Source organism: Mobula birostris, chromosome 6 (assembly GCF_030028105.1).
Source record: "Mobula birostris isolate sMobBir1 chromosome 6, sMobBir1.hap1, whole genome shotgun sequence".
Lineage (NCBI taxonomy): Eukaryota > Metazoa > Chordata > Chondrichthyes > Myliobatiformes > Myliobatidae > Mobula > Mobula birostris.
In genome coordinates, this window is record NC_092375.1 from 76,203,245 (window position 1) to 76,217,150 (window position 13,906).

The following is a 13,906-nucleotide window of genomic DNA, read 5'->3' on the forward strand; positions in this document are numbered from 1 at the left end:
CGGCCTCACCAATGCCTTATACAACCTTATCATAACATTCCAGCTCTTATACTCAATACTTTGATTAATAAAGGCCAATGTACCAAAAGCTCTCTTTACGACCCTATCTACCTGTGACGCCACTTTTAGGGAATTTTGTATCTGTATTCCCAGATCCCTCTGTTCCACTGCACTCCTCAGTGCCTTACCATTAACCCTGTATGTTCTACCTTGGTTTGTCCTTCCAAAGTGCAATACCTCACACTTGTCAGTATTAAACTCCATCCGCTTTTTTTTCAGCCCATTTTTCCAGCTGGTCCAAGTCCCTCTGCAAGTTCTGAAAACCTTCCTCACTGTCTACTACACCTCCAATCTTTGTATCATCAGTAAACTTGTTGATCCAATTTACCACATTATCATCCAGATCATTGATATAGATGACAAATAACAATGGACCCGGCACTGATCCCTGTGGCACATCACTAGTCACAGGCCTCCACTCAGAGAAGCAATTCACTACTACCACTCTTTGGCTTCTTCCATTGAGCCAATGTCTAATCCAATTTAACACCTCTCCATGTACACCTAGCGACTGAATTTTCCTAACTAACCTCCCATGCGGGACTTTGTCAAAGGCCTTACTGAAGTCCATGTAGACAATATCCACTGCCTTCCCTTCATCCACTTTCCTGGTAACCTCCTCGAAAAACTCCAATAGATTGGTCAAACATGACCTACCACGCACAAAGCCATGTTGACTCTCCCTAGTAAGTCCCTGTCTATCCAAATGCTTGTAGATTCTGTCTCTTAGTACTCCCTCCAATAACTTACCTACTATCGACGTTAAACTTACCGGCCTATAATTTCCCGGATTACTTTTCGATCCTATTTTAAACAACGGAACAACATGAGCCACTCTTCAATCCTCTGGCACCTCACCTGTAGACAGCAACATTTTAAGTATTTCAGCCAGGGCCCCTGCAATTTCAACACTATTTATTGTAATGCCTGCACTGTTTTGTGCACTTTATGCAGTCCTGGGTAGGTCTGTAGTCTAGTGTAGTTTTGTGTTGTTTTACGTAGTTCAGTGTAGTTTTTGTATTGTTCATGTAGCACCATGGTCCTGAAAAACATTGTCTCATTTTTACTGTGTACTGTACCAGCAGTTATGGTTGAAATGACAATAAAAAATGACTTGACTTGACTTGATTTTACCTTACCAATCCTCCTGGCTTCATCTATCACCTTCCAGCTATCCTCCTTCCCCTCCCCCCCCACACTTTTTAAATCTGGCTTCTTTCCCCTACCTTCTCAGTCATGAAGAAGGGTCTCAGAATGAAATGTCAACTGTTTATTCATTTCCACAGATGCTGCCTGACCTGCTGAGTTCCTCCAGCATTTTGCTTTGGATTTCCAGCATCAACAAAATTTCTTGTGCTTATCATGTGTGCTTTGTTAATGCACACATCAGAATTGTCTTCAGAACTCTGTTTTAACATGAGGGAAACCCCTGCTCAGTGGGGCTAATGGTGTGAAATAAACTTGTTTTTTGTGAGAGGAAGGGGTTGGTCTGATGTTCTTGCTGGTTTATCAGTTGGGTGATCTGTTGGTTTTTATGTGTTGGAGAGGGAGTTTGGGGTTTGGTGCTGTTGGCACTGTTCTTTTTGTGGGGATGGGAGTTGGGGGCTTCATGTTGTCACTGTTGTTTTTCGAGGGAGGGAGTTGGAAGTTTGGGGGGCGTTGATGTTCTGGCTGTTGCCTTCTGGGTGGGAAATCTGTTGTTTTTTTGCGTGAGGGTGGGAATGGGGGTTTGAGATTTGGTTGTCCAGTTACCCTTTTCTGTGTGGGCGATCTATTAGTTTTATTGTGTGAGGGAGGGTGTGGGGTGGAGTTTTGGATTTGCGAGTTTTGTTTCTTATTCCTTTTTGTTGCGGGGAGGGGGGTTGATGTCTTTTCCTTCAACGATTCCATTCTTTTTCTGTATTTCATGGCTATCTGGAGAAGACAAATATCTGAGTTGTATTGTACACTCATGCTTTGATAATAAAATGAACCATTGAACCTCTGAACCTTTGAGATGACTTGATTAACTGGTTTTCACTTACTCAGCTGCTGAGATCTGAACTTGCCCCTCCACACTATTAGACAAAGCCTCTGGATTATTAGTCCATAACTTATCCACCTTGACACTCTACCCCAAATAGTTAAAATATCAGCTGGGCTTTTTAAATCATTGCAAATGCGAGAATATAAATGTGATTTTTCTTGCATTAACAGTGTTTAATGATGTATTTAAAAGTGGTAACCTGGTGAACCTGGTGCAGTTTTGGTAGTACCATTGAAAATGTTCTTTCCCCAAGAAGTACTTTGTAAGCATGTTCAATTCTTTGCCAGTAAGTGATGTTTTAAATAGTTGAAATTATACTATATTGTGCCACTTAGTGTTTTCATCGCATTACAGATTTTTAAAGATACTTAAACTGTTCTGAAATATACCCAGGGACCTTCATTCAAAAAACTTCCATGAACTATCAAAGTCAACTGTAATTGGCAGTAACTTATAATCATTTACTCAATATGGGGTCAGTTTTGAATCAGTTTCGGTTGGTGATATCATCCTCCTGCATTATATATTCTGGAATTACACGCAAAGGCAATTTATGTTTGAAATCATTGATCTTTTATTCTAATTTGGATAATTTCAAAGTTTCAGAAGTTTCAAAGTGCATTTACTATCAAAGAATGTATAAATTATACAACCTTGAAATTTGTTTGCTTACAGGCAGTGGCAACATTTCTAGAGGATTGTATTGGTAAAGTGATAGACCATTATCTTACAAAAGTCATAAAGGAGAGAATGCATCATAGGAAGGATGGTGCTACATTGCCAAGGCAATTCAAATGAGCAAAACAAAGCTGTCCTCATTCTACCATATGGCCACGAGTACAGAGGACACAAGAGATTCCGCAGATGTTGGAAACCATGAGCAACACACACAAGATGCTGGAGGAACTCATTAAATTCAGGCAGCATCTATGGAGGAAAATAAATGTTCCCCATAAAGGCCTCGGCCTGAAATGTGAGCTCTTTATTTCTATTCATTGACGCTGTCTGACCTGCTGAGTTCCTCCAGCATTTTGTGTGTGTTTGGCACAGAAGGTGCAGTGCACAAGCATTGACTTACTACTTTTATCTGTGCAAGTTACATCCACAGCAGACATCAGGGGACTGAGAGCTCAGTAATGGCTGCCATGAAGGCTGTCCTGCTGAATTTAATGAGACTGCCATCCAGCTTCTTCAATGTGAGTGAGGGTGTCCTGCTGTAGTTGGAGGATAACAAGACAGCAATGTCAGTAGCAATTCTACTGGGGGGGTAGGGGGTTGTTGTTCAAAATACTTTACCACCGCTGTAATATCTAAGTCCTTGTTGTAATCGAGGGAAATAGAAGTCGATTTTGTCTATACTATGCTCCCAGAAACAGCAATCTGAGACCTCTGGATTCTTTAATGTCATCATGGAATTCTTTTCAATTGACTTATCCAACAGATGATATTTTGAACAATGCAGCACCTCTTCAACTCTGTATTGGATAGACAGTATAGACTTCTTGGAGTAAGAATTTTAACCAATATCCTTTAGTCTCAATGGTGGGAATGCAAGCAACTGAGCTAATGACACATTAAAGATAAATTTAAAGTTGTCATATTTTCTCTAAGAAACATCACTTGTATGAAGTAAAATTCTTAGAGTAGACAAATACTACTTCAAACAATTATAGAAACACCCTGGAAGGTCTAATTCCTTTTTAAAATTCTGCCTCCTGTGTAGAATGCAATTCAAATATTAATTAAAGGAAGGAATTGCAAATCTTAGGCAAATCATGTACAATAATGAAGTGTTAATTTTAGTGTATTTACAACATGATTTGACGGCATACTTAAGTGAAGATGTGAAAATATGGTCGAAAAATTTAACAAATCAAGTGCCAGAATTGAAGCCAAGAAGGAAGTAGGTGCAAGACCAGCAGTACCAATTCCGAGGGTGCCTCTGAACCCTTATCCCTGTTACAGCAAAGCAATTCAGCCTGGGCACAGCATTCAATAATTGCCCTGATGTTTTTGATGTGTCCTGACAAATTAAAACAAGGTTGTGGCTTAACTGGTAACATTCTTCTTTCTGTGTTAGAGATCCTTCGGTTTAAATTTAATTTGTGAGACTCGAGATTAATACTCTAAGTTAATGTCTCAGTGCAGTGTAGAGGCAAAATATTTCAAGCTACTATTTTGCAGGGATTTTATACTTTCTGCCTTGACTAATATCTATTCCCTAAGCAACATCTTCAATTCCAGTTTTTCTGATTATTATTATTATATTTTAGCTCGCTGAGTACAATTTGGCAGCTGTGTTTCTCAAGCTGTAACCTTCACTAAAAGTATGTTTTTGTTGATTTTGTTGTGTAACTTAGGATGCAACATAAATAAAGAGCTCAGTTTTCTTAAAGTGGTAGATCTATCTCCTATGGATTTAGAAATAGTCGTCATTTTTAAGGCTTTAAATAACTGCCCTAATCATTAAATTGTTGCTAAGCAACTGGGAGTATAAATAAAAATAGTTATGAAAGAATAAAGCAAATTCCTTACCAGGCACGATTGTTATTACCTCGCTTGGTAGGATAATGGATGTGCTAAGTAATTCTTATAACATCCAGGCTGAGAAATCCATTTACAATCCATGACAAATTTCTCATCATAGGTATTATAACAATTAGCCCCTTCTATATGCACATCAGCAGCGAATTCAATTTTTGGATTAAAATAGCATATTTGTATAGCATCATTTTTACATAATCTAGTCCTTTTCAAGATTTTGACAGCATTGTCTACAAAAATCTAGTCCAATACAAAGGAAGCAGTACATTGTGTATGAACCTCCCCACATATACAGAGAGAAATCTCTTAGAAAAATACACCCTGGAATCACTACAAAGAAATATGGGTATTCAAAGATTTTATGTTCCTTGACGGCTGTCAGCTAGAGGGTGTTGAGCTCAAACCATTGCTGATTTCCCCTCTTCCTGTTTGCTCTGTTAGACAACTGTCAATTTGCTATTAAGATAAGCTGTAAACACTGCTGGAATGAGAGCAGAACAAAAGCCTTTATGCCCCGAATACATCAAATTGAGCATGGAGCCACAGAGCTGTGAATGAGTGGGACTCTGTAATTTATAACTCAGTTTTTGTTCCAATGCTATGCCCATTTTGAATACATTAAGGGAAAACTTACGACACAACTAAGCAGGATGTTCATGGAAATGATATTGAATTTAACAATTGCAGTGAGATCAGATTGGAAATACAGTCGAATGCTGCTTTGACTTCACTAAGCTTGAATGTGGAGCTAAATGAAAAAAGCTGGATTTTGGATATCAATGGGGAGACCTTTGTTCATTCAAATTGGCAGACTAGAGAATGTTCAAACACTGGTGGCATAACTTATCATTTTGTTACACTCATTCAAGCAACGTGACTGTCATCAGAAAAGACGGAATATAATAATCCATCCCTCACTGTCCTGATGATGGTGAGCAGCATTCTTTAACCTCCAGTTATGTTTTTGACCAAATGACATTTAAAACATAGAAACATAGAACGCCTACAGCACAATACAGGCCCTTCAGCCCATGATGCTGTGCCATACATGTACTTACTTTAGAAATTACCTAGTGTTACCTGTAGCCCTCTGTTTTTCTAAGCTCCATGTACCTATTGAAGAGTATCTGAAAAGACCCTATCATATCTCCACCACCATCGCCGGCAGCCCATTCAACACACTCACCACTCTCTGCGTAAAAAAACTTACCCCTGACATCTCCTCTGTACATACTTCCAAGCACCTTAAAACTGTGCCCTCTCGCGTTAAGCATTTCAGCCCTGGGAAAAACCTCTGGCTATCAACACGATCAATGCCTCTCATCATCTTATACACCTTTATCAGGTCACCTCCCTTCCTCCATTGCTCCAAGAAGAAAAAGCTAAGTTCACTCAACCTTTTCTCATAGGGCATGCTCCCCAATCCAGACAACATTCTTGCAAATCTCCTCCACACCCTTTCTATAGTTTCCACATCCTTCCTGTAGTGAGGTGACCAGAACTGAGCACAGAACTCCAAGTGGGGTCTGACCAGGGTCCTATATAGCTGTAACATTACCTCTCGGCTCTTAAACTCAATACCACAGTTGATAAAGGCCAATGCACCGTATGCCTTCTTAACCACAGAGTCAACCTGAGCAGCTGCTTTGAGTGTCCTATCGACTCGGACCCCAAGATCCCTCTGATCCTCCACACTGCCAAGAATCTTACCATTAATACTATATTCTGCCATTATATTTGACCTACCAAAATGAACCACCTCACACTTAACTGGGTTGAAATCCATCTGCCATTTTTCAGCCCAGTTTTGCATCCTATCAATGTCCTGCTGTAACCTCTGACAGCCCTCCACACTATCCACAGCACCCACAACTTTTGTGTCATCAACAAATTTACTAACCCATCCTTCCACTTCCTCAACCAGGTCATTTATACAAATCACAAATTGAAGGGGTCTCAGAACAGATCCCTGAGGCACACCATGGTGACCGACCTCCATGCAGAACATGAACAGTCTACAACCACTCTTTGCCTTCTGTGACCAAGCCAATTCTGGATCCACAAAGCAAGATCCCCTTGGATCCCATGCCTCCTTACTTTCTCAATAAGCCTTGCGTGGGGTACATTATCAGAGGCCTTGCTGAAATCCATATACAATACATCTATGGCTTGATGTTCATCAATGTGTTTAGTCACATCCTCAAAAAATTCAATCAGGCTCATGAGGCACGACCTGCCTTTGACAAAGCCATGCTGACTATTCCTAATCATATTATGCCTCTCCAAATGTTCATAAATCCTGCCTCTCAGGATCTTCTCCATCAACTTACTGGTCAAGTAAGGCTCACTGGTCTATAATTTCCTGGGCTATCTCTAGTCCCTTTCTTGAATAAGGGAACAACATCTGCAACCCTCCAATCCTCCAGAATGGGATGAGAATTCCATTCTCATTGATGATGCAAAGATCATTGCCAGGGGATCAGCAGTCTTCTCCCTCATCTCCCACAGTAGCCTGGGGTATATTTCGTCCGGTCCTGGTGACTTATCCAACTTGATGCTTTCCAAAAGCTCCAGCACATCCTCTTTCTTAATGTCTATATGCTCAAGCTTTTCAGTCTGCTGTAAGTCATCCCTACAATCGCCAGGATCCCTTTCCGTAGTGAATACTGAGGCAAAGTATTCGTTAAGTGTCTCAGTTACCTCCTCTAGTTCCATACACACATTTCCACTGTCACACTTGATTGGTCCTATTCTGTCATATCTTATCCTCTTGTTTTTCACATACTTGTAGGATGCTTTAGGGTTTTCCTTAATCCTACTCGCCAAGGCCTTCTCATGGCCCTTTCTGGCTCTCCTAATTTCTTTCTTAAGCTGCTTCCTGCTGGTCTTATAATCTTCTAGATCTCTATCATTACCTAGTTTCTTGAACCTTTCATAAGCTTTTCTTTTCTTCTTGAGTAGATTTTCAACAGCCTTTGTACACCACAGTTCCTGTACCCTACCATCCTTTCCCTGTCTCATCGGAATGTACCTATGCAGAATGTCACACAAATGTCCCCTGAACATTTGCCACATTTCTGCTGTACATTTCCCTGAGAACATCTGTTCCCTATTCATACTTCCAAGTTCCTCCCCTTTCTCCAATTAAATGCTTTCCTAACTTGTCAGTTCCTATCCCTCTCCAATGCTATGGTAAAGGAGATAAACTTATGATCACTATTTCCAAAATGCTCTCCCACTGAGTGACCTGACCATTTTCCAATACCAGATCAATACCAAGAACCTCTGTTCTTGAAGGCGTATCTACATACTGTGTCAGGAAACCTTCCTGACACAGCTCACAAACTCCACCCCATCTAAACTCCTTGCTCTAGGAAGATGCCAGTCAATGTTGGGGAAATTAAAATCTCCTACCACGACAACCCTGTTATTATTACACCTTTCCAGAATCTGTCTCCCTATCTGCTCCTCGATATCCCTGTTGCTATTGGATGGTCTATAAAAAACACCTAGTAGAATTTTTGACCCCTTCTTGTTCCTAACTTCCACCCACAGAGATGCAGTAGACAATCCCTCCAGGACTTCCTCCTTTTCTGCAGCCAAGAGTAACAATTAATACATTCTCCTTTACACTTATGTACTGGAAATAACATTAACCAGTCTTGAATCTTTATTGCACTATATTGCCAAACAGTGAATTGTCAAAAAGCAACCCTATCTTAACTAACCAAACAAAAGTATCATGTTGCTGTAGTATTCCTTCTATTTTCTGTCTCTCAATTAAATTTTGTTATCTGATTATTGTCAGTTATTTCTTTTGTCCTGGAAAGCTCCACAGCAAGGGCAATACACCCTGTACACACATTAATAAACAATCAGCAGGAGGAACTATGGGGAGAAAGAACTGTCAGTGCTGTGAGTTGAAACCCTGCATCAGAATTGAGAGCGGAGAGGACAGATTGCCTGTGTAAAAAAGTGAGGGGTGGGGGGGGTGGGAAGAGTTGAGACAAGGGACCATTAGTTGATTGGTGGATGAGTGTGAGGGAACAATAAATGAAAGATGGAGCCTGCTAGAGGCGAGGGAAGGATGGAATTAGGAAACAGAGGCAAGTGGATGATGGATGAAGGCTGGCAAAAAGAAAGCAGGCAGAGCAAGGTGGAGACTAGGTGGAGGTGGAATCAGCTGGAAGCATGATATAGCAGGAACTCAAAGGCTCTCAGTGCTCAAAGATTTTAAGAAAGCAATGTGCTAATGGGATTCTTTAGGGGAGAGATAGGCAGACCAAGCCAGATAGGGGAGGAGGGGATCCAGTAAGTAAAATGTGTGGATAGAAGTAAGAGAGAGAGGGGGATGCAAATAGGTGATGGGGTGAGTGGTATGGAAAAGGGAATAACAATGGGAGGTGGATTTGAGTGATAGAGAGAGTGGGGGAGTGAGGAAGCAAAGGAAGGAAGGATTATGTGTTACTTCAGATTCTTCTTCTTTGAAGAATACTTCAGATTACAGCATCTACAGTGTTTCATGTCACCTGTACAGTATTTACAGGAGTTCACCTTTCAGGAAATAGATCCCTTTTAGTGTCAGTATCTGGGGAAGTGCAATAGCTTGAAAAATCCTTTCTTATATATTTAATAGCATTTGTCACAGTTTTCCATCTAGGCAATTGAAAATGATCAGTGTCCTAATTGTGTCCAGAGGTTTTGAAGTGACCTCAGCTGTTTCATGTATGCAAATTACTGAATTATGCAGAACTCCTCTAAAACTGGGGCACACTGAATGACTAATGACCATGTGTCTGTCACTCCTTCAATTTCTAGACTCCACATTTAATGCTTTCAGTGATCCATGTAAATTTTATCAATCGTAGATCTTAAAATCCTTGATTACAGAAGTATATAAAGAACTGTTAACTTGAGATGAGGCTGTGCCCGCGACCCCCAGCCTTGCCTGTTGTCAAAGACTATCGGGATGCTTTGCATTAGAAGTGGAATTAATAGCAGCGTCTTGTCTGACTCTTCAGATGTCACAGAGGTCATTTGTTGGAGTGGGTCTGTTGGTGAGCCTAGGGTGCAGGCTAAATCCAGCCCAGTTCAACCCACCCCATGGTTCTCTGTTGGTATTTACAGGCATCTTTATCTGCATGTGAAAATGCACTCTAGAGTTTATTAGAATATCTTGATAAGTCAGAATCAGGTTTATCATTGCTGGCATATGTCATGCAATATGCTTTTTTGGCAGCAGTACAGTGGAAGACATAAAAATTACTATAAGTTACAATAAATAAATAGTGCAAAGGTGAAATAGTGAGGTTGTGTTCACGGATCATTCAAAAATCTGATAGAGGGCAAATAAACGTTCTTAAAACATTGAATGTGGTCTTCAGACTCCTGTACCTCCTCCCAGATGACACTAATGTTGCATATGGTGAGTACCTTGAATGCCAGTGTTGCCTTTCTGAAGCACTGGCTTTTGAAGGTGTCACGGTAGTGCAGCAGTTTGCGTAATACTATTACAGCATGGGAAATTGGAGTTCAGAGTTCTATTACCAGCACTATCTGTAAGGAGTTTGTATGTTCTCCCCTTGACCACATGGGTTTCCTCCGGGAGCTCTGGTTTCCTCCGTCATTCCAAAGACCTACAGCTTAGTAGGTTGATGAAGGGTCAACCTGACGAAGGGTCTTGGCCTGAAACGTCAACTGTACCTCTTCCTAGAGATGCTGCCTGGCCTGCTGCGTTCACCAGCAACTTTGATGTGTGTTGCTTAGTAGGTTAATTGGTCACAGTAAATTGTCCTGTGATTAGGCTAGGGTTAAATAACCATATAACCATATAACAATTACAGCACGGAAACAGGCCATCTCGGCCCTTCTAGTCTGTGCCGAACTCTTACTCTCACCTAGTCCCAACGACCTGCACTCAGCCCATAACCCTCCATTCCTTTCCTGTCCATATAGCTGTCCAGTTTAACTTTAAACGACAACATTGAATCTGCCTCAACCACTTCTACTGGAAGCTCGTTCCACACAGCTACCACTCTCTGAGTAAAGAAGTTCCCCCTCATGTTACCCCTAAACTTTTGCCCTTTAACTCTCAACTCATGTCCTCTTGTTTGAATCTCCCCTACTCTCAATGGCAAAACCCTATCCATGTCAACTCTGTCTATCTCCCTCGTAATTTTAAATACCTCTATCAAGTTTCCCCCAACCTTCTAAGAATAAAGACAACGCTCCAAAGAATAAAGACCCAACTTGTTCAATCTTTCTCTGTAACTTAGGAGATGAAACCCAGGTAACATTCTAGTAAATCTTCTCCGTACTCTCTCAGTTTTGTTGACATCAAATAGGTGGATTGCTGGACAGTGTGGCTTGTCAGGATAGAATCAATGAAAAGCCACACTCAACAAGATGAACAACCAACCAACAGGCAAAAGACAGCAAACTGTCTGTACATCTAAATGTTCTCAATGGTGGAGAGGGTTATGCCTGTGATGGAGCTGGTTATAAATGATCTGTAGTTCAATGATTGTATTCAGATTTCAACACCCGCCCCAGAGACTTGAGCCATCTAGCCCATCACCTCAATGCAGCCTTGAGGCTCTACTACATAGCTGATGGTGCCAGCTTTGGATCACGTTTCCAAGTCTCTACCTGCCCTCTCAAAAGGGTTCAAAAGATCCCAATGGCAATATTGGATTAGAGGGATTCTCTGGAGTTGTGAGTGTATTTATCAACAGCTCAAAACAAATCATCAGCTTTTTTAAATTACGGTTTATGTGACATTGCTGTATTCAAGCTGACTGCTGCAAAGCTCAAATTAAGTTAATTATCAAGTCACCATATACAACTTTGACATTCATTTTCTTGTGGGCATATACAGTAAATCCAAGAAACACAGTAGAATCAATGAGAGACCACACTCAACAAGACAGACAAACATCAATGGGAAAAGGGAACGAGCTGTGGAAATACAAAAGAAATAATAATAATAATAATAATACTAAGCACTCCACATGAGCATATGAAATTCTGATAAGAAGTACACACCACTCATCAAAAGTAAGAGCATGACCCAGAAAAATGAAGAAATTATCACTATAGAAGAAAAACTTAACCAACAGAAGAGCATGACCCTTGGAAGGCATCCCCACTAGGTTGAATGCCTGGGTCAGTGTTGTAGACCGCTACCCAGAAACAGAGAGGTTCCTTGTGGCAATACAGAACTAGGTGGTTATCACAAAAATGATCAAAAATACATAATAAACAATAAATGCAGAAAATGCAAAGAGAAACCAGAACCAGTTCAGGATTCTGCAGCAGCTTAACTCAATCTGATTACTTACACAGGCACAATCAAGTGGCAAACATCATTCACTAAAGTCTTGCTTTGAGATCCAAACTCATACACAACACCGTACTTCGCTATAAGTACAAGCCTGATCCTGTTTAAGAGTCAGAGTCCTACAAATCATATTACAACCAATCCATTATTACAGATAGGACAATCCATAATAACCGTCCGGATATAATATTTGTGAAGGCTTTGGAAAGGATACACAAGAGGTTGAGCAGAATGTTGCCTGGATTACAGATTATTAGCTGTAGAGATTGTTGCCTCTGGAGATTTGAAGGTAATCTAATATAAAATATTAAGTACAGTACTTTGTAAAAATCTTAGGCACATATATAAATATATATATATAGCTGGGGTGTCTAAGACTTGCACAGTACACTATGTTATGTCCTCTCAGTTACCAAATAACACTTAATACTACTCAGCTAATACAAAGCTAAGTACTCTTATTTCTGCTTCCCAACCACCTTCCTATTTTATCCAATATACAGTACTGTGCTGTGAGGGGAGCCCTCTCAGTTACTACATATATGCTCAAGACTTTTGAACAGAACTGTATATCTAAAGTATATAAAACTAAGGGAGGCATAGATAGGGTAGGTAGTCTTTTTCCAGAATGCTAAAGTTAAATATTAGAGGGCATAGCTTTCAGATGTAAGGCAGGATGGAAGAATGTTTAAAGGAGACTTACGAGGCAACTTTTTGTTCACAGAGAGTGGTCAGTAGGTAGAATGTGGGTAGGTGCCAGGGTAGATGGTTGAAGCAGATATGATGGCAATATCTAAGAGGCATTTAAACAGGTAAATGAACAGGGAATGGAGAGATATAGATAATGTGTAGGCAGATTTACTTTATATTGGCATAATAGTTGGCATCGATATGATAGGCTGCAGGACCTGTTCCTGTTCCGTAATGTTTTAAGAACCATTTTAAGAGCTCTTAAAGATAGCGGGATCAAAGGTTATGGGGATAAGGCAGGAACTGGATACTGATTGTGGATGATCAGCCATGATCACAGTGAATGGTGGTGCTGGCTCGAAGGGCCGAATGGCCTACTCCTGCACCTATTGTCTATTGTCTATTGTCTACAGGATAAAAAAGCAAGAATGATCTACTTAGTAGATATAACTAATCCAATTACACATAACATACAGAAATCAGTAAGTGCCAAACACCAGAAATATGCTGAATTAAAAGAGGAAATTAAAAGTCTATGGAATATGAACAGGGTAGACATTGTCCCAATAGCAGATTAGATTAGATTAGATTCAACATTATTGTCATTGTGCTGAGTACAGATACAAAGCCAGTGAAATGCAGTTAGCATCTGGCCAGAAATGCAAAGAATAGTGTTATTTACAAAATAACTGCGAATAAAAAGTAAGTGCTACAGCACACAAATATAAAAGTACTGAGACAGTACAATATGGGTGCAATACTGCTTAGCACTGTGATGAGAGGTTCAGCAGTGTCACAGCCTCAGGGAAGATGCTCTTCCTGTGCCTGCTGGTGCGGGAGCGGAGGCTCCTGTAGCGCCCACTGGATGGGAGGAGAGTAAAAAGTCCATGGTCAGGATGAGATGCACCCTTGATAATACTTTTCGCCCTGCCCAGGCAGCGTTTATGGTAGATGTTTTCAATGGTGGGCAATTGGGTGCTGATAATCCGCTGGGCAGTTTTCACCACACGATGGAGTGCTTTGCGGTCCGATATGGGACAATTGCCATACCACACTGAGATGCAGTTGGTGAGTATGCTCTCAATGGTACAGCGGTAAAAGTCCGTCAGTATCCTGGGACAGAGGTGAGCTTTCCAAATAAAGGCACTGTTGCGCCTTTTTGATCAGGATGGAGGAGTTCAGGGACCAGGTGGGATCCTTGGAAATGTGGACACCAAGGAATTTGAAGCTTGAGACACGCTCCACTA